Source organism: Lepidochelys kempii, chromosome 4, assembly GCF_965140265.1.
Source record: "Lepidochelys kempii isolate rLepKem1 chromosome 4, rLepKem1.hap2, whole genome shotgun sequence".
In the NCBI taxonomy this organism is placed as follows: Eukaryota; Metazoa; Chordata; order Testudines; family Cheloniidae; genus Lepidochelys; species Lepidochelys kempii.
Genome location: NC_133259.1, coordinates 97,737,229 through 97,758,895, shown reverse-complemented (window position 1 = coordinate 97,758,895; position 21,667 = coordinate 97,737,229). Strand labels below are relative to the sequence as shown.

The 21,667-nt window shown below is 41.0% G+C and overlaps 1 protein-coding gene across 3 annotated transcripts in view; it reads left to right on the top strand.

The window, feature by feature from the left end:
- TBC1D1 (TBC1 domain family member 1) overlaps positions 1-21,667 on the top strand; it is a 205,463-nt gene that overhangs the window by 52,495 nt on the left and 131,301 nt on the right. The window lies entirely within an intron of this gene.

Sequence of the window (21,667 nt, the reverse complement as noted above, 5' to 3'; positions counted from 1 at the left end):
CACCCATTGTTTCATGTTCTCTGTGTATATAAAATCTCCCCACTATATTTTCCACTGTATGCATCCGATGAAGTGAGCTGTAGCTCACGAAAGCTTATGCTCTAATAAATTTGTTAGTCTCTAAGGTTCCACAAGTACTCCTTTTCTTTTTACGGATACAGACTAACACGGCTGCTACTCTGAAACCTATCATAGTATAGTTAGAGTTTTGATTTAATCAATCCAATGAGATCTCATGACTACTCCCTGTTTCCTTTGCCTCAATATTACTGGAAAAATATTTTCTTACAGTTTTATGACTATAGAAGCCGAAATCCTTATTTAGTACTTAAAATACATACTATTTTATATAAAATATATACTATATAAATATATACTATTTTATTTATATATATATATATATAGTTTTCCAGTGTTCAGGAATGCCCCTCTATAAAGGAATGAGATGTCTTCCCAAATCAAGTAGTTTCCTTCTAACTAAATAATTTTCTTTAACAACATATTTCAAAATGAAGGGAAATTTTATTTTAATCCTTAAGAACTGCGATTCAGAATGAAAGTTGCTCCAATCACGTCTGTTTATTCAGTGTTTCGGTGGTTTGCAGTCTTTCCTCTTAAGAATTTTTTTTGCTCCCTTCCTTAAATGTCTGAAAGCTTTTTTTTGCCAAACTTCTCTTTCTTGATGACTAACGAGAGTAATCGCCAGGGAACAGTTGAAGACTCCAAGAGAAAGGAAATACAATACTTGGGAGGGGGAGGGGGAGAGGAAGGGGAGAGAAAAGAGTAGGAACTTGGATGATGTGAATGAAGCTCTTTCATTGTAAATTTAGTGTTAGACATGGTTAATCTGTATTTAATTGTTTTATTCCTAATATCTTATCATCCAAGGGATTCAACCAATAAGCAGCATTGCATCAATTATATTCCATTGCCACTGATACGTCTTTTTGATTGTTATGCTGTTCTTGAATTAGATGCTGTGAGTGAACATGAACTACAAACATTGAAAGTAAATCTGCAGCCTTACTGGAAGTTTGTAAGTTTAAATAATTGTGGGAATTCACTGCTACAGGAGGCTTGGAGCTGCCGTGTTATTTGCTTTTTCCAAGGCTGGAAGGCTGGCTACTGGTTTTGAATCCCAGTACTGTTGCTGGTCAGCACCCTCTACGGGCAGGCCTGCAGAACTGCATTGATGCTGCTCCCAAGGCTTCTAGCTTCTGTACTCAGAGGTAAAAGTTTCCTCAGCAGCTGAGACCTCCTTTCCTCAGGATTTTTTTGCTGCCTCCTTCTCGGTCTACAGTAGGTATTTTAAGGAAGGCTGGAGATTGCCGGATGACAGCATCAAAGGACTCTTGCTGCATGTTTCGCCCTGCATGCTACCAGCTTCCCCACCCCACCCCACTCCACTCCTAAGTTTCTACAGCACTGTTTTGGGGGCTTCTCCTTAGCTGTTTGCCAGTGTCCCTAAGATTCTTGCAACAAGGGTCATAAATCCACCCCTCAAAATGAGCAAAAAGACCCCTTATGAGGATTCCCCGGCACAGCGTATTCACCCTAGTCCTTGGCTGATGAAGGAAGTTTTCCTCCCTCTCTGAGGATTCTGAATCAGATGATTAGAGCTACCTGTTCCCTAGCAAAGAGGGAGAGGCTTTTGTTGAATTCATTCACTGTATTTGAACCTGCAACCCCACCTCCCCCTTACCTAGAACACATTCAGAATGAGGCTGAGGAAAGGCAGATCTGCCTTTCCCACACTAGAATCTTGTTCAGTGCTGTGTGGGCAACCCTGACAAAAAGAGGTTTATCTAGGAAAATTCTTATGACCAGTAGAGCTAATCTTCCTTGTAATTGTTTTTTTAATTTTATAGTTTTCTTTTTTTTTCTTGACCCAAACATTGTTTTTCTAACGTCTACTGCCACATTGAGCACTGTATGCTTATGCAGCAAATTCTAAGGGAAGCAGACTATTTGAATTCCCTCTTACAGAAATTTTACGTTTTGTGTAACTCATTTTAGGGTACAGTAGTAGCCATGGAGGCTACCCTATCCCCCCTCAGCACTTGACTAATGTATTTTCCGCTTGGACAAAGGGCTAACTGGATGACAGTGTTTTTGGTCCGTCACTCTAGTAGGTGAAGGCAGATCTTGTGTAGCTGGATCGTTTAGGTTAGGAAGCCATCTTTGTCTTTGTGTTTAGTCATTTTCTTTTTCATGACAACAAGTTAGCCAAAATTAAAAACAAAAGAACAAAAAACGGTCTTTTCTCATATATTTTTTGAAGAGCTGGCCCGCAGTTCTAGTTTGACCCAGGTCCTTGGAGGCTGGGCTACAGAGTAGAGGAAAGCCTGTCTTTTTCTCTGCCTGCAGTAGATCCGTGTGAATGGTTTTGCTAGTCCCAGTTGGCTTTCTCAAATCCACATACACACCTTTTACCTTGCTGGCTTCACAGAGGTGAAGTCTCAGATCTGCAAAACACAAGTGGTGATAACAGATCCACTTAGAGCACTCCCTTCCCTTGAGGAAGCAGTCACTTAGGTCTGTGTTGGAGCCAGCATGAGAATTCTGTTAGCTGTGTGTATACAAGATGGAAGAAGTGCCATGGTTGAAAAGAAGACATTCATACCAGGTCTGTATGTGGGGAAGCTCTCTGCAGGCCAGCATCACAAGTTCACTTTGGCTGTCTTATGCAGTGTGTGTGAATGCTCCGCTACCAGTCAGAGTTCCACAGAAGTGAAAGGGCCACTTAGGGGACAATGCATGGTGATAACATTTATTTTTTTTCCTTATTGCTGAGACAATGCCAAACTAAGTCCGATGAGCCAGCAAGTATTTTTTAAAATTAATGTTAATTGATTTTCTTTTTAAAGAAATGAACAATAACAAGTACAAAAATGAAAATGATTTACAGCAGCTTGTGAATGTTCCCAAATACCTTCTCCTCATGAGATCGCCAATAGAACTATACAGTTTTGCAGCTTGTCAAATACTATACAGAACACACACGTGGGGGGGTTACAGTAATAAAATGGGAGAAGAGAGATGAAGCGGGGGGAAAGGAGGGTGTAGGTTAGGTGGAATGGAGGTCTGGCATTCTTCAAGCAGTCTGAACATTTTTTATTCAAATGTGTCAAGAAGTGGGGTGCAATTATCAGTCAGTGAATTCATGTAAGAAATCTCTGTCAGCTAGCCTTCTTAAAGGGAGAGTGACACCATAAGAACTTTTCTTCATTTCCTTTCCCCGTCTGTCTCTGCTGGGGAAAAAAAAGTTATACCTGCTTGGGTCAATGGAGGAAACCTATTGAAACTTCAAGAAACCTATTGAACCCATAATAAAGGTGAAAGTGGGGGTGTTCATAAAAGGAGGAGTGAATAAATGAATGCACCACCAGGGGAAAAATTCCAAAAAGAAATGGATTGAACTAGGCCCTCCTGCTATAAAGGTACCACTGAGCAAACATCTAGTCTTGGCACCATGACAGCAGCTGAGAGTCTACCTCTGTAATGCATTCAGCATTATAATTTGGAAAGTGAGGTGCAAATGCTCAGAGACTAAGTGTTGGAGCTAGTAACCTAGCCAGTGCTCTGCGTGGTCTGAATTCTTATGAACCCGTCATTGTTAGCCTCCAATGAAGTCTCAAAGATAATTACAGCCTTTAAAATTAGACTGTGACAGGGAATGGTCTTTGCATTGGCCAGAAGACAAACTAGATGACTTGAAAGATCTTAGAACTTTAAATTCTTCTTACAAATTTACAAATGCTTTTTTGAAAGCAGGCCGCTATCATTAAGGAGAAGTAAGTTGTTTTGTTTGTTTTTTGTAAGTTAATGGTAGACATCTGCAGAACTGAACAAGCCATTTTCTGATTATGTACAGTTAAAAATATGGCTTTAAAGTATTCTTGCATGTAAATTGCTACTACCAGTGACTGAACTTTTTGAAATAGTAGCAATTATCTGCTAATATTTTCCATTATAATATCCAGTAGACTGTTTTGGTGTAAAGATCTTTAATTTAGACAAGGTGTTTCAAATGCTCCTTTTTAGTGCTTATACATAGAAATGTGTTCCTTACTCTCGTAATTTTTCCACTTGCCCAAAATGGATGTACATTACTTTTTGGGAAAGAAGTTATTTGCTTAAACTTTGCAAAGCTAGACTTTAAAAATAGAAAAATACAGAGGTTCTATTTTTAGAATGTCTGATGTCTTAGAAGATGAATACAGTTACTATTCCTATTAAATAGCTGAAACTATTTTTTGGAGGATGGGGGAAATATTGAAATTGTTTCCATTTATGCTAAAATATTTCAGATATTATTAAATATTTCTCTATGCACTCAAACTCTCCATCAATATAGTATCTGCGTATCTCACAATATTAATTAATGCATGCAACCCTCACCCTTGTAAGACTAGGAAGTACAAAGTGTAAGCAATTTGCCCAAAATCAAATCTGTGGCACAACTTGGATTTCAATGCCTAATTTTCTGAATCCGAATGCAAAGGATCCTCAGAGCCCTTTACAAAGCCATGTAAACATTGCTATTGCAATTCACAGATTTGGAAGCTGATGTAGAGGGTGAGGTTAAGTGGCTGGCTCAGGATCACACACTGAGTCAGTTCGAGTCAGGTCTCCTGACCGACATTATCATCTAATGGAAACTGGGAGGATATGTGTATTGTTTGTTTAAAACTGTAACTGTAGCAGGAACCCAGCCAGGAAGGGACAGCTGGGAAAGCTTCTGTGTAGATAGAAGATCTACACTGAAGCAGGGAGAGAAAGAGTAGCTTTAGAGACATGTTTATGATCAGTGTCGGAAGAATATGACTTCAACACTCTCACATAACGGATGACAGATCCCGCTATTATGAGCACTAAGTAAGGACAACATCCTCCTTTCCTCATGCCCCTAATTGCTTTATTTAAAAAAAGCGGACTAAGGCCCAGATTTCTAAAGATATTTAGGTATTGTGGCACTCAGCAATTTTTGAAAATGAAATTTAAGCTCCTATATCCGTTATGTCTTGCAATGCTGAGTGCTGCAACACCAAAATACCTTTAGAAATCTGGGCCTAACTTACAAATACACTTAGATTTAAAAGTACATCTAGTGCTCATGAAAGGTGCCAGATTTGAAGCCCTGAAAAGAGATGCCTTTTACTCCTCTACAGTATACCTGCATTATGACCAGCGGCAGTGAAAACTTCTCCCTGCTCCCTTGCCAAAATGCCTCTGGAGAGACCACCTTCAGAGAGTAAGCATAGTGCACACACTTTTATTCTTAGGCTCTTTGCTGTGAGAGCCAATTAGTTCAAGTTGGGATAGTGGCATTGAATGTGGATGCCTGAAGAACAGACTGAGGCCATCAACCCATTCAGTGTTATTACCAGAAGCTTAAAATTCCAAATTGTTTTTAAAAATACACCCCTCTTTTCCATTCACCTTTATGAAACTTTGGAATGACTTGTATTTTTATTGTTGTAGGGCCAGAACCTGCAACCCAAACTTTGGACCTGATCCAAAGCCCATTGAAGCCAATAGAAAGATTCCTATTGATTTCAGTGGGCTTTGGATCAGGCCCTCTGTGAGTAAAGGTTGCATGATAGAGCCCTTCCTGTATTTTATTTACTAAAATAAAACACATCTGGGATAAAGAATAATGTAAAAGTCAATTTTGCCTGTCAATGAATCTCTCCTTATTAGCTGAAATTGGACAACTTACTCTGGCTTCATGGACAAACACTGCAGTCTAGTGTTTAACGCAGTGGTTCTCAACTTATTTACCATTGTGGGCCACATCCAATACTACTTGTATGGCCCTGAGGATGTCATATGGGCTGCAGCTCTGCGCTGATTGGGCCTCAAGCAGCCTATGGGCCATAGGTTGAGAACCAGTTGTTTAAAGCAAAGGACTTTGAATCAGGACTCTGCAGTTCTTTATATGGCTCTTCCACTGACTAAATGTGTGACCTTGAGTAAGTCACTTAACCTTTCAGTAGCTTAACTTACCCATCTGTAAAATGAACATAATATTTATGTCAAAGGACTTTAAGATCCTCAGATAAAAGGTGCAAAAGGTTTAAGTATATTATATTGGTAAATAGTTTTTTCCCCCCTTGATGAAGTTAAAAACATAAGAATGGCCATACTGGGTGAGACCAAAGGTCCATCCAGCCCAGTATCCTGTCTACCGACAGTGGCCAATGCCAGGTGCCCCAGAGGAGTGAACCTAACGGGTAATGATCTAGTGATCTCTCTCCTGCCATCCATCTACACCATCTGACAAACAGAGGCTAGGAACACCATTCCTTACCCATCCTGGCTAATAGCTATTAATGGACTTAACCTCCGTGAATTTATCCAGTTCTCTTTTAAAAACTGTTATAGTCCTAGCCTTCACAACCTCCTCAGGCAAGGAGTTCCACAGGTTGACTGTGCACTGAGTGAAGAACTTCCTTTTATTTGTTTTAAACCTGCTACCCATTAATTTCATTTGGTGGCCCCATGTTCTTCTATTATGGGAACAAGTAAATAACTTTTCCTTATTCACTTTCTCCACACCACTCATGATTTTATATACCTCTATCATATCCCCCCCAGTCTCCTCTTTTCCAAGCTGAAAAGACCTAGTCTCTTTCATCTCTTCTCATATGGGACCTGTTTCAAACCCCTAATCATTTTAGTTGCCCTTTTCTGAACCTTTTGTAATGCCAGTATATCTTTTTTGAGATGAGGGGACCACATCTGTACACAGTATTCAAGATGTGGGCATACCATGGATTTATATAAGGGCAATAAGATATTCTCTGTCTTATTCTCTATCCCTTTTTTAATGATTCCTAACATCCCATTTGCTTTTTTGACTGCCGCTGCACACTGCGTGGATGTCTTCAGAGAACTATCCATGATGACTCCTTGATGTTGAAGTTGATGACTACTGTCCATGAGAGTGAGAAATCTAATGACCTTTCTAGACTGAGGCATAGTCCAAGCAGTGCTTTGTAAGCTTCCTCCTGCATTATCATTGACTAGCATTCTGGGCATTCAACATCCATGATTGTTATCTCAGTTGTGAGTGGGTCACCAAAGGGTGAAAGGCTAGTGACCACTTCTTATTACAATAATCATAATTGCCTCGCTGTTACTTTGTATTTCCTCTTGTCTGTTTGTTGTATCCTTCTGTTGTCTCTAAATCGTATACTTAGATTGTAAGTTCTTTGGTTCAGAGATAGTCTTTTCACCCTGTGTGAAGTGACCTGATCCCTGATTATGGCCTCTGCTGCCGCAATACAAATAAATAATAGTGCAATAATGTACTGTGTTCCGTAGTCTAGAATGGGACAGGTTTCTTACATGAGACATTTTCAAAGAATATCCTAGAAGAACTTAAAACTTAAGTCAGACTTTCTGCCAGAGTTGCTTGCTATTTAGTGATGTGGAGATTGATTGAAATGTTGTAGGTGCTGTACGAAGTGGTGCAGGACCTATGTCTTGCTTGCGGCCCTCTCTGTCCATTGCTGCTCCACAGAACAATACTATGCTTTCTTTTACGAGCAAGGCTTGGGTATACAGGATGGAGAGTTGTGACACACTGACACAGAGTAAACAAACACATGTATTTTTGCATGTTACAGACCTTTACACTTTGTTTCTAAGGTTGAGTGCAACCATTCCTTGATGAGTTCAAATTCAGCATAGCCTTTTAATGTCAAATAAGAGACTTAATGCCATATTCTACTCCCAGCTGAGTAGTGACTTGAGAGGAGAACTTGCTTCTTAATGTCAGTTGTTGTAGGTATGTGTATATTGATGTAAACGTGTGTATATGTTTACAGAGACAGGTGGGTGAGGTAATATCTTTTTCACCAACAGAAGTTGGTCCAATAGGAGACAAGCATTCAAGCTGTACTGAGCTCTTCTTCAGGTATGTTTACAGACACTCCTAGCATTTTTAACAGGAGGAGCAGTGGTATGGTAGTTGAAGCACATCTGGTTTGGATGGCAAATAACATATCTTGACCTGCCTGAAATTCACTTTACATTGGTTCAAAGGTTATTTTTTGTTCTGTTCTCTGTTAATGTAAGTTTGTTTTTTAAACTAGAGATACTAGTATTTTGGGTTTAATGTCAATAACTTACTTAGAAATAACTAAGATTATTTAGGAAACTTGCGTTTTTGCCAGTTTAAAAGAGAAGCTTGGTTTTGCTTTCAATTTGTATTTAAAACATTTATTTGACACTGGCATTTTTCTAGAAAGCTACATTAACTGTTTTGGTTTTTTTTAAACATCGGCTATGAATACTGTCTTTATGCTGAGCTGAGCTACTTAAAAGTTCAGTGCTGGTTGGCAGTATAGTTTGTATTTTTTTCCCTTTAAATTATTGATATGTTATTACAGTGCTGTTAAGCGCGGAGCTACCACATTTCACAACTTCCTGAATAATCCACACAGCAGCACTCTGTTAGTACTTTTCTGTCTCTCTCTTTTTGTCCGAGTAGGTGGAGTCTCTTCTCAAAGCTGCCTGTGGCATATTCCCCTCCTCCCCTTACCCACCCAGCCCTTTCCTTTCTTGCACAGAATCTCTGAGATAGACTGTGTGGAATTGCGAAGTCTCAAAGACCAGTGACCTCATAGTTGCTGTAGAGTCTGAGAAGTGAACATGCTTCTTTGCAGCATGAGACGGGCTGCCTAAAAAACTGTTTTTAAAGACAGCTTTTTCTGTTTTCACAATAAATTAGGCTACTGCTCGATGCAGATGTGAGAGGGTTATCAGACAAAAGCAGGCAAGAAGTGGAAAAAAGAGGCTGTGAAAGTGGCTAAAGTTACAACAGCGGGTGGTGATCTGTGTCTGATCTTGTAGGATGTCACCATTGTTCAGCTGGGTGGCTAAGGTAGGAGGAGTTTTCACTCACTTTCTTATGTATTCTTTTTTTAAAAAGTGTAAGAACTACCAGGTTTTTGTTTACACTGTTAAATCACAGAAATGAGGGATAGGGTGAAGAGCCATATTGCACTTTTTAACTGTGTCAAGTAAAATTAGAAGCACTTTTTGTAATATATAGGTATATAAAATTGTGTTGAGAGAAACTGAAGGTATGATTACTTGTGGCACCTTAGAGACTAACCAATTTATTTGAGCATAAGCTTTCATGAGCTACAGCTCACTTCATCGGATGTTGCATCCGATGAAATGAGCTGTAGCTCACGAAAGCTTATGCTTAAATAAATTGGTTAGTCTCTAAGGTGCCACAAGTACTCCTTTTCTTTTTGCGAATACAGACTAACACGGCTGTTACTCTGAAACCATGATTGTTGTTAAATGTTGTATCTTACAGCTGATTTTGTGAAATCAGGAAAAGTATAATTAAAACTGTACTGAAGTCTGGTTTCATAGCTTATTTGAGTGTAGTAGGTTTTCTTTGCTTTGAAAAAGATGAAATGGCACTCGCACTGGTCTTGTTCAGAATTTTAGCCAGAGGTTCTCAGTGAATATGAAACCAATTTTGGATGTAGGCAAATAATGTGCAAGTAACCTAATTTCCCTGTGCCTCAGTTTTCCCAAATGCAAAATTGATGCGACGCCTTCCTCATGAAAGTGTTATGAGGATATGTTCATGAATGTCTGTATAATACTTGACTGCCTTTGTTAATTTTGTTGAGCTTCTCGGATAAAAGGTTTTGTTTTCTATTCCATATTGCAAAATATCTTGAAAAAAGAGCCTCTTTAAATTTAAACTCTAGTTATTTTGCAGGGCAGTGTTGCCCCTTTATTTGCCAGCCTGGCCTTTATTCTCTGCTTAAGTGGTTACTACACAAGTGGCATGCTGAAAATTACAGTCCCCTCTACTGTCACTGGTCTGGTCCTGTCTCACCCTCACATCAATATGTCGTTCCCCCCCTGTTCTCCCCCCCCTTCCCGCTTACATATTCTCTGTCTGTTGCATGAACACTCATTTGTTGTGGTTGCCCTGGAAATGACATTCTCTGACTTCCATGCGAGCTGTCACAAACATACACAATCTTATGGATGATTGTTGCCAAAAAATGATGATTCTGTTGTGTAAATATTTAAAGAATTATCAGACTGGGCTAATTGGAATAACTTGTCAGCTGGACAAAGCAGCAGGTCGAAAAGAAGCTAAGGTTGGAACTTTTCAGGGCAGGACTTGTAGTATATAGGCTTGGCTAATTCTCAGTAGTAGGTAACACTGCTGACAACACTCCTAACTCTGTTTATAAGAATATCTCATGGCTTTAAAAAAATCTCTTATATTTTTAAGCTGTTTTGTATTTAATTTTATTCTACTTTTTATGGAAGTTAATCAATATTACTAATTTGGATAGAAAGTGAAACAAGCTGGGTGTGTAGAAATTTCTAATCAGGCTGTTAACACAGAAAAGTGTCCTGGCTGCCAATACCAGATCAGTAAAGGCCGATTAGGGGGAGTCTACCTACTGGTAAATACTTATTTACATTTTTAAAACAAACATAAAGTCCTGCCAATCTTTGTAAGCCCTCCTAGCTATCTGCTCCTCACCACATACTGGTCCATTCCAGAATAGGGAGTGGTACAAAGTGACAAAACTGCCCAGAAAACGGAGCCTTCTCTAACTCCGCCTCTTAAAAACAAAGTGCCTCCCAGCAGAGCAGGTGCTTAGTAGCATCTGTTAAGGACTCAGTCCTGTAAACACCTATGCATAACAGTAACTTTACTCACAGACCAATTCCTTTGAAGTAACATGTGTTCACAGAATTAGGCCCCGATTGGGCATTGACACTGCCTCTGGGTACATCTTCGTTGCAGATTTAACCCAGGCTCTTATTCGGGTGTTGCCCTTAACCTGGTTCCCATCCCTAGGCAGTGCGTGACTCTTGCATTTGGGGAGGCTGTGCGCAAGTGCCAGAAGCTCCCTAGAAGTGTGGGGGCCCACTGGTGCCCAGACTGTGACCCCACCCCCACTCTGCCTCCTCACTTGAAGCCCTGCCTATGCTCCACCCCCCCACTGTGCCCCGAGGCCCCACTCCCGCTCGTCCTCTTCTCCTTGATGCCCCCCTGCCTGCTGCTCACTCCTCTCTGACTGCTTCCCTGAGGCTCAACTCACCACTTGCTCCTTTCCGTCCCCTCCCCTGAACTCTCTGCTGCTTGCTCCTTTCTACCCCCTCCTGTCTTAAGGGCAAGCGACGGGGGAAAAGGGTGCAGAGAGGGGCAAGTGGCAGGTGGGGAGGACCTAGGGGGAAGATGTGGAGCGAGGGTGGGTAGAGGCGGAGTGAGGGGAGGGCCTTGGGGAGAAGAGGCGCAGTGTCATGGGGGAAGAGACAGAGTGGGAGTGGGGTCTTGGGGTGGAGAGCGGCCAGGGCCATGGTCCGGGTGCTGGTGGCCACCACATTTCTCGGGAGTGTCCGGCAGTGGTGCTCCAAAGGCAGCAGGCCAGTGTACCTCCAGAGGAAGGTGCACCGCATCTGGCATTTCTTGCCCCGTTCGGAGAGGCTTAGTCTCTCCAAGCCTCTTATACCCACCACTCATGCTCGCATCAACATACTATGTTGTGTTGCCCAAGTTTAGTGGTGCTTGGAACCTGAACTAGCTGGCCTGCCCTGGGGTATAGGCTACAGTCTGAGTGAGGCTTTCACTTGGGCTGGTAACTCACCCACTTTGTAATGAGTAGCAGGCTGAAGCACTTGATTGCTGATAGTCCTCCAGTGCCTTTCCACAATTCTGTCTGTGCACAGAACAACAGACAAGTTCTCCCACAATTCACTGGGAAAGAATCATAGATCAGATCAGCTTACTGCAGCACAGAGAACCATGGAATATGCCCCCAGTAGCCCATGTGACACAGATCGGAGTGCAGCAGCAGTTCGGACACAGTAACGTGGGTGTGGCTTTGCAATGCCAGCACAGCTGCACCTATCTGGGATAGGCTAATCCAGGAGCTCAGACCTGTGTGCCAATCACCTAGGCTACCTATGCAGTGACGTCATATCCTTTGTGTGTGTGCTGTGCACCCTTACACTTGTCAGTAGCCCTCAGTAACTAAATAAAATTATACCTAAAAATGCTGAATTTTTAAGAGTGATCTCTGCCTATGAAATGTTTCTTGTTATTCTGATACAATCTAGTGCTACCCATAGAATTCCCCTTGCTAAAGTTCTGCCATGATTTCTATTATAAAACTATATTTGGATGTTTCTTATAATACCTGTCTCTGAGACAAAATATAGTGATCAGGTTCTTGGTCTAGGCATGAAACTACAAATGAAACTGATCTGCCTTAGAGGCAAAGGGTTTATGTTCGGGAAGTCCGGAGGGCAAAGCTGCTATTGTTGTTAGTTTTTAAATATGGGTTTTAAAATAATTTTTTCCCCTTTTTACAATGTCTTTTTAAATACAAATCACTACGGTGTCTATTGCCCATTTTCTTAATGTTTTGTTAAACTAGCACTTAATTCCCTACAAACACAAACTGCAGTCAGCTATGGTCGGCTCCACCTCTCCTTCTCTTGACCCTCAATGAGTCACTTGCATTGCAAATATGTTTACTAGGGCTGTCGATTAATCACAGTTAACTCATGCGATTAACTCAAAAAAATTAATCGCAATTAATCGCACTGTTAAACAATAGAATACCAGTTGAAATTTATTAGATAATTTTGGGATGCTTTTCTACATTTTCAAATATATCGATGTCAATTACAACACAGAATACAAAGTGTACAGGGCTCACTTTATATTATTTTTTATTACAAATATTTGCACTGTAAAATGATAAACAAAAGAAATATTATTTTTCAATTCACCTCATACAAGTACTAGAGTGCAATCTCTTTATCATAAAAGTGCAACTTACAAATGTAGTTTTTTGTTACATAACTGCACTCCGTAACAAAACAATGTAAAACTTTAGAGCCTACAAGTCCACTCAGTCCTACACTTTGTTCAGCCAATTGCTAAGAGAAACAAGTTTGTTTACATTTAGGGAAGATAATGCTGCCCACTTCTTAATTACAATGTCACCTGAAAGTGAGAACAGGCATTCACATGGCAGTGCTATAGCTGGCATTGCAAGATATTTACGTGCCAGATGTGCTAAAGATTCATATGCCTCTTCATGCTTCGGCCATCATTCCAGATGCTTCCATGCTGATGATGCTCGTTAAAAAAATGTGTTAATTAAATTTGTGACTGAACTCCTTGTGGGAGAATTGTATGTCTCCTGTTCTGTTTTACCCACATGCTGCCATATATTTCATGTTATAGCAGTCTCGGATGTTGACCCAGCACATGTTGTTCATTTTAAGAACACTTTCACTGCAAATTTGAGGAGATACCAATGTGAAATTTCTAAAGATAGCTATCTTTAGAATCTGAAGTGCCTTTCAAAATCTCAGAGGGATGAGGTGTAGAGCCTGCTCTCAGAAGTCTTAAAAGAGCAACACTCCAATGCAGAAACTACAGAACCCAAACCACCAAAAAAGAAAATCAACCTTCTGTTGGTGGCATCTGACTCAGATGATGAAAATGAACATGTGTTGGTCTGCACTGCTTTGGATAGTTATCGAGCAGAACATGTCATCAGCATGGAATGGTGGTTGAAGCATGAAGGGACATATGAATCTTTAGTACATCTAGCATGTAAAAATCTTGTGACGCTGACTACAAAAGTGCCATGCAAATTCCTGTTCTCAGTTTTGGTGACATTGTAAACAAGAAGCAGGCAGCATTATCTTCTGCAAATGTAAACAAACTTGTTTGTCTGAGCGATTGGCTGAACAAGAGGTAGGATTGATTGGTCTTGTAGGCTCTAAAGTTTTACATGGTTTTATTTTTGAATGCAGGCTTTTTTTTTGTACATAATTCTACATTTGTTAGTTGCACTTACATGTTAAAGAGATTGCACTACAGTACTTGTATTAGGTGAATTCAAAAATACTATTTCTTTTGTTTTTTACAGTGCAAATATTTCTTATAAAATATATGTAAATTGAGCACTGTACACTTTGTGTTCTGTGTTGTAATTGAAATCAATATATTTGAAAATGTAGAAAACATCAAAAATATTTAAATAAATGGTATTCTATTATTAACAGTGCAATTAATTGTGATTCATTTTTTAATCATTTGACAGCCCTCATTTTTACCCATATGGATGAGGGATTTGGCCTTTGTTAAGAATGCTCCATTCAGGATCATCCTTTTAGATTATGAACTGTGTGGGGCAGGCATCATGTTGTTTGTCTGTAAAGTACAATGCATGCTCTGGCTGCTGTATTAATTCCAATATAACTTTCACTAAATCTGAACAATGTTTAAAGTGGGTGCAGAGTAATGTGAAAAGAACGGTAACTATGATATTCTGGATAAGTGTTTGTAAGAGCGGGATTTAGTGAAGGATAGTGGGTAGTTAGGGGAGAAAATACTCCAATTCTCCAACCCTGCTCATGTGCTTGGGCTTGTTGAAGGCTGTGGGACTACTTGTGTAAGAGTTGAAGGATTGGGCACCTATTGCTCTTCAAAACAAAATGGCAGCAGTATGTGATAGAGCAAAATAACAATGGACTGGTCAGATGAAGAAAAACATAGGACCCAGGTTGAAATCCTGGCCTTGTTGCAGACAATGGAGTTAGAACAAGATCATACACATACCTAGTAAGCATTGATTAGAATAAATGGAGTTCCTTCAAGGGAGACTTGCAAAGGAGTTTGTTTAAATTGGGTTTCTGCCCTCTCTGTTGTTGGTTTGAAGGTTTTTTAAATTTTAATTTTAAATTTAAATTTTTTAAATATTTTTAAATTTGGGGTGGGGGGTGGTAGACATTATTTATTTTATAACTATTGGGAATGTGAAGTCTGGTCTTGCGGAGGAAATCTCGGGGATGTTGTAAACTGTGACCAGAATAGAAGGGATAGAGATTTTGAATCTGTAATAGAGACATCCTCCAAGTGTATGTTAGGTATTACAGCTAAATAAATTATACCAAAACCAAACCAGTCTGAATAAAAATTCTTTACCCAGAGTCTATGGTGACTGGAAAACCAGGGTAAGTCTAGGTATACTCTACGCTCCCCTATAGCCTTTAATTTGATGTGCTAACTCATGTAAAAACAACAAACTGTCCTGTCTTCACTGGGATTTTACCTTGTTATAGTTAACTTGAGTTAAGAAGATACCTTTTTCCTGATGAAGACAAGGTCTTTCTCACTTCCCTGGTCCCACTGCCAGGTCCCAAGGAATGCCAGATTTGGCAGGTTTCAACCAAACAGGATTCTAGACTGCAGATGCTCCCCAAAATTCCAGGGGGTAGGTAAAGAAAGTGCAAACACACATTCAGTAAATATACCACAGAATAGGCAACCCTGAGCTAAGGGAACTACCCGTTTCTATCAAATTGATTTTGACTTCAAGGAGCTTTGGCACTGAGAAGTGTTACATTTTGTTAGATTTTAGGAGCTGCCTCTGCATGTTTGTTGGATCATTGGTTTGCTGTTATAGCACCAATCAGGTAAGCTCACTGAAGCTGTTGTCATGGCAATGTGGATAGTTCCAACTTCTCTTTAAATGTTGCAAACTTTTCTCTTTTTGTTTCTTTGGGCCTTTGTAAAGCCCAAACCTCCTAAAATGCAACCAGAGATACATAGAAGAAAAAATATCCTGCATTTTTAAAAGTACTGTGTGTACAAGCTCTATTTTTAGAGACATATTGGTAGTTACCAGAGTTTTGACTTGAAAAAAAGACAGGAATTGCACATTTCAATTAACATCTCAGTGGGAATGTATCCTAGTAGCGTTTCTCAATTGCGGCCACCATGGCTGCATTGTGCAGCCACAGCCTGCCTGGGTGGTGATTGGGAGAGGGGGGCAAAGCATCATCCTCTCCCCCTCCCTTTGTGTTGCTCCTAGATGCACCACCCTGCACTGCTTGTGGAGACAGGTGGGGCACAACACTGAAGGAGCAAGGTGAGTTCTCAACCTATGGGGGGAGCGTAGTGGGGGATCAGGCTTTAGTCCTGGGGTGGTTGGGTGGCAGGCTCAGGTGGCAGGACTTAGGGAGCCTGGCTGTGCGGACCAGGTCACCAGCTATAGGGCTTCGGGCGCCAACATCCAGCACCAGCCACGATGTTTTTGGCACTGACCCCTAGCTCTGGCCATGTAGCTCTAGCCTGCAGCCAGGCCCACGGGGCTTCAGGCTCCAACCCTGGGCGGACAGCGGCAGGCTCTGATCCCTGGCTCTGGCTGAATGGCGCCAACCACAGGCTGCATGTTCTGACCCCGAGTCCTGGCCACTGACCCCAGGTGCTAGCCCTGTATGCCAACCCCTAGCTCCAGCCCTGGATGCCAACCTCTAGCCCTGGCTGTGCGGCAGCGGGCACCGACCCTGGGCTCTGGTGGGTGCTGGTCCTGCGTGTCAATCCCCGGCAGCGGTCGCCAACCCCCAACGCCAGCACCAGCCACAGATCCCCAGCCCTGGCTGCTGACCCTTGGTTCTGGCCTTGTGGCAGCGGCCACTGGTCCCAGGTGCCAGCCCCCCAGCTGCCATTCTGAGTGTCTACCCGTGCTCTGGCAGGTGCCTGCCTCAGGCGCCAATCCCCAGCCCTGACCACATAGCAGCAGGTGCCGACCCGGGCTCTGGCACATGCTGGCCCTGGGCGCTGAGCCTCAGCTCCGGGCACACGGCAGCAGGCTCTGATCTCAGTACCAGCTGTGAGGCTCCTGCCCCCGGGCTCTGGCTGCAGGCACTGACCTCCAGTTGCATGGCCGTCAACCTCCGGCTCTGGTCACAGGGCTCACCCCCAACCCCCATTGCCCTTGGTTCCTGCTGCCTTCCTGGCCCTGCATCCATCGCCCCTGGCCCCTGCTGATTCTCCCTCCAACCTATCCATCCAGGGCTTAATTTGTCTTGAGGCTTGCTGTGAAAAGTGATATTAAGAAACATGCAAATATCACTTTTCACAGCATTATTTTTATTATTGAGTCTGCAAAAAACAAAAAACAAAAAAACCCTACATAAGTACATTGCAATGATTTCAAACTCTCTATGTGCATATTTATTTATTTTTCCTAAAGTTAATAAAGTATTTTAGGAAAAGGTGTCAGTGTGGCCACCAGCAAGAGTTGGTGACCACACTCTGAGGCCACCAAATAATTGTTGTGAGAACCCTTGCTATAGGGTATAGCTAGATGGGGAAGTGCCTGGCTTTTTCATTGGATATGTATTCGTAAAACAGAGGTGGTAGGACGTGCTGTAACAGAATTCAGAAGTGCATTTTTTTATGAGCGAACCTATTTTTAAAGAGCTATTGCTGTCTTTTGTTCATGGAGTATAGTGCAGTATGTGAAGGTATGTATTGTGTTTTTATTTGTATTCTTATAGTACCTAGAACCCTATTGTGCTAGGGGCTATACAAAGACAGAACAAAAAAGCAGTCTTTTCCCCAAATAGTTTACAATCTAAGACTCTGTTTAAAGATGGCAATAGGATTATCTGTCACAAGTTTGGTATTTTAATAGTGGAGTTGCTATCTCCCACGTGCAATTTAAAAAAAATTCACATCCATTGGCTTGATAGTTGTGGCTTCAAAACTTGACACTGCTTATCATTATGACATCATTCTTTGGGGTGGGAGACATGTCCTCTCCTTCTGATCACTCTGGCTGACTGTAGACATTCAGGGAGTCTTTCCACTGGCTTGTATGGGCATTGGATTAGTCCATTGGTGCATTTTTGGGGGATTCTACTTCAGCATCAAATGTCCTATACCACTTTATCATAGCCAGGTCATCACTTTCAAAAGTGATTTTTGGATACCTTTCTTTTCTTGCATCCGATGAAGTGAGCTGTAGCTCACGAAAGCTTATGCTCAAATAAATTTGTTAGTCTCTAAGGTGCCACAAGTACTCCTTTTCTTTTTGCGAATACAGACTCACACAGCTGCTACTCTGAAACCTTTCTTTTCTGAGTGCTCGAATTGAGGCACTTGGAACCTGATTTTTGAAGACACTAAGCATTCAAAACTGCGTTTGAATTCCATGGGATATGCAGTTTTTAAGTACAGGTGACATAATTACAGGAAGTTTCCCCACACAGTGAAGAATAAAACTAACAGCTAGATAGTTTTAAGAAGAAGGAGACAAATCTTATCTGTCAATATTTAAATTCCCCTCCGGGTGAGGAAGTGTTTACTGCTTGGTCACTTATGTGGCACATTTGAACTTCCTCAGGTCTATGCAGAGAAGCATAAGAATCCCAAAAGGACTGGTTAATCAGGCAATGACTGAGGAACAGATTATTTCATAAGGGCTAAACCATCTTGAAAAGTAGGCTTCCCTACTCCTACAAACCCATTTATATATTTTACTTTTTAAAGTCAGTTTGTGTACTTGGGGCCTTAATTCTATAATATTTGTTTATGATTTTTAGGGAAGTGATGTGACTTAGGGTATGTCTTCACTGCAACGGTTCGCTTGAATTACTAGTTAGGTCTGGGCTTATACTACAGAATTACATTGGTATAACTGACTTCTTTTGATAGATTTCCACTCCATACGGTTAAATTGAGTGCCTTGCATAATGACAGGTTTCAGAGTAGCAGCCATGTTAGTCTGTATCCGCAAAAAGAAAAGGAGTACTTGTGGCACCTTAGAGACTAACAAATTTATTTGAGCATAAGCTTTCATGAGCATTCAAATTTCACTTTTTGCTACTACTGTATATCAGACTCTGATTTGTTTCTGTCCTCATCCAGAATAAACACTAACAAACTGTTAGTGCGCATCATCAGGCCCACAGAGAGTTACTGTGTGACAGGCTAGTGCGGGGTCGATTCACACCCAAGCTTGCCACAAACTGAATGTTCATGGAGACAAGCCCGTGGTGGGGTAAAAAGGAGGAATACAATTCTAGCTTTTAAGAAACAGGTTTCTGTAACAAGTGTTACAGAAACATCATCTGGAGAGATAAAAATAGTTCAGCAATTAACACCTTGTTTAGCTCCTGCAAATGTGCTCAGGGATATAGAGGACCAAATAAGGCATAGTCCCTGATCCAAGGAATGCATAGTATCCAAGTATGTGATCATGTAAGCTCTCTATATGTGGTCTATTGGGATGTTTCATAAGAGAAGAGTTTGCAGGATGGTCCCCCAGAAAAGCAGATCGGATGCCCAAAGCACTTTGGACCTGATCCAAAACTCACTGAAGTCAAAGGGAATCTTTCCATTGACGTCTATAGGTTTTGGATCAGGCTCTATGTGACTAGGAGATGGCTAGAAGTGTGCAGCAATTTTGGGCATGCATTGAATTTATATTTAAAATGTTTAGTAGAGTGGTGGGTCTGGTTCTTCAGGCTTCATGGAAAAAGTGTATTTTGAGGGGAACCTACAAGGACGAAGGTGAAAGTTGGATCACATCAGTAATGTTATCTATCAATCAAAACCAACAAAAACCCCACCAGTCTTTCCTATTTTAGTATAACCCAGAGTACAGTTTTGTTCTATTTCTGGTCTTGTTTATAATGACCAGTAAACACTTACTTAAGATGTTTTTTAGAAGGGAAAGGAAACCTTTTGAATCAGTTTAAGTTTCATGGAGTACTCTCTGCTCATATGACCATGTAAAAAGGGTAGTCTGGAATGTAGTTCTCATCAGTTACATGGAAAATTCTCAAGCTCAAGTCACCAGTAGCATTAAAAGGATTGTGATCTGAGAAAGCATGTACTATATTGGTCTGGTTTATTTAGCAATTTTATTAAGCCGTCATTTATAACAGGCAGAAAATGTACAGTTCCCATTATGACTTTATATGGTAACCAAAGAAAACAGGAGTATTTGTTGGGTACACGGTACTTATTGAATAGTGGAGTTTATGCTATTGCTGTCTTAGAGCTATTTATATTGCTATTTGTGCTATGACAGGCTAAAGTATTCCTTGATCTGTGGTGATGTACTGTCTTTGGCCTTGTCCACAGAAAGCTTATTTTTCTAAAATAGTATTTAGATAGATACAGATACAGAGCACTCTCTTTACCATGGGAACTCTAATGTAGGCAATGCATCAGCAGTTGCTGGCATCTTAATCACATATACAATTAGTTAATCATAAACTTCCCAGCTTTGAAAAGTTCTGGCCACCCACTCCACTTCTCTCTTTCCATCTTGTAAAGACAGTATTACGGATCTATATGTTGGATCTGAGGCCAAGTCAGAATCTTGGAGGGAAGATCAAATTGTGTGAGTAGTTTCCTGAGGACTCATGACAACCACCATCCCTGGAAAACAAAGGATTTCTGCAACAGCAGAGCCCAGTGGTAAAAGCCCCTATTTACTGGTCACTGATGGAAATTCAGTTTACATTAGCTTATTCCCATTGTCTTTGTTTTTCCCATACCCCTGCCATCCTTCCTTTGCCCTCTAATGCCTGCTGGACAGGTACACGATGAAACTTAGGCCTGGTCTACACTACAGAATTAGGTCAATGTAAGACAGATTACATAAACCTAACTATGGAAATGTTCACACTTAAATTTTGCTCCCGCTAACGTAACTGCCCTGCCATGCCAACTTAACTCCACCCCCATGAGCAGCATAGAGTCATGGTCAATGGACTTAGGTCAATGTAGTGTCACTGTAGACATTGTGTTTTGTGCATTGACTGTTACTGGTTTTCTGGAGCTGTCCCACAATACTCCACACTGACAGTACAATCAGTACAAGCGTTCCTGGTGAGGATGTGCACTGCCAAAGGAGCAAAGCGTAGACATGCACAAACAATATCATTACTGTGGCAGCTGTATGCTGATGTAAGTTAGGTCAACTTAATTTTGTAGTGTAAATGTGGCCTTAGTCTTGTGTAAAAATGGAATGTAAACTCCTTGAGGCATGCACAATGGTTATTTGTTGTGTGATGCTCCTAGTGCACTTCAGGTGCTGTATAGATAAATGGTTCTGCCAGTAATATTTATTATTAGGAAACTTTAGTGTTTGATGTACATTCCATGAATTTGGAGCTTCAGCTTCGGGGGTGGGAGAACATGCAACCTAAGGCTTAGGGAAGGGAATGGTTAGAGAGAGAATCCAAAGCCCAGTCATTGAGAGAGACACCTTGACACTAGGGATGCTGAAAGAGACATAGGTGATAGTTGTCAGTAAATTAGACATGAACTTGCAGTGTGATATGGCAGCAAAAAAGGCTAGTGCAGTTACTGGGCTGTATACACTGTCCTTGGATCATGAAGCAAGGAGGGAACAACCTGTCATCTCTTCTCTACTCCACTTTTGTTAAAACCTCTAATAAAAAGTTACTGTGGATTTGATTGCACTATTCCAAGTGCAGTACATGCACCTGTGTGTAGAAAAATAGGTCAAACTGGAGAGGGCTCATAAAAGAACAAATAAAACCATTCAGGAGATGGACAGATTGATTTATGAAGCAAGACTGAAAGTTGGCTCAAGGATGATTAACAGGGGAGGGGACATGAGTCAGCAATATAGAGGGAGGAGAATAATTCATGGTATTATAAGGGGGAATAATTAGAAGTCAAGGATGAAATTAACAAAAAGAGATTTTCCGCTAAATGTCAGGAAAATGGCAGATAGATCTTTTAGGCTGAGGGTGACTAAAAGACTCAGGGTTTGTTTTTTTTTCAGTCCCCTGAGTGACGAAAGTTTTG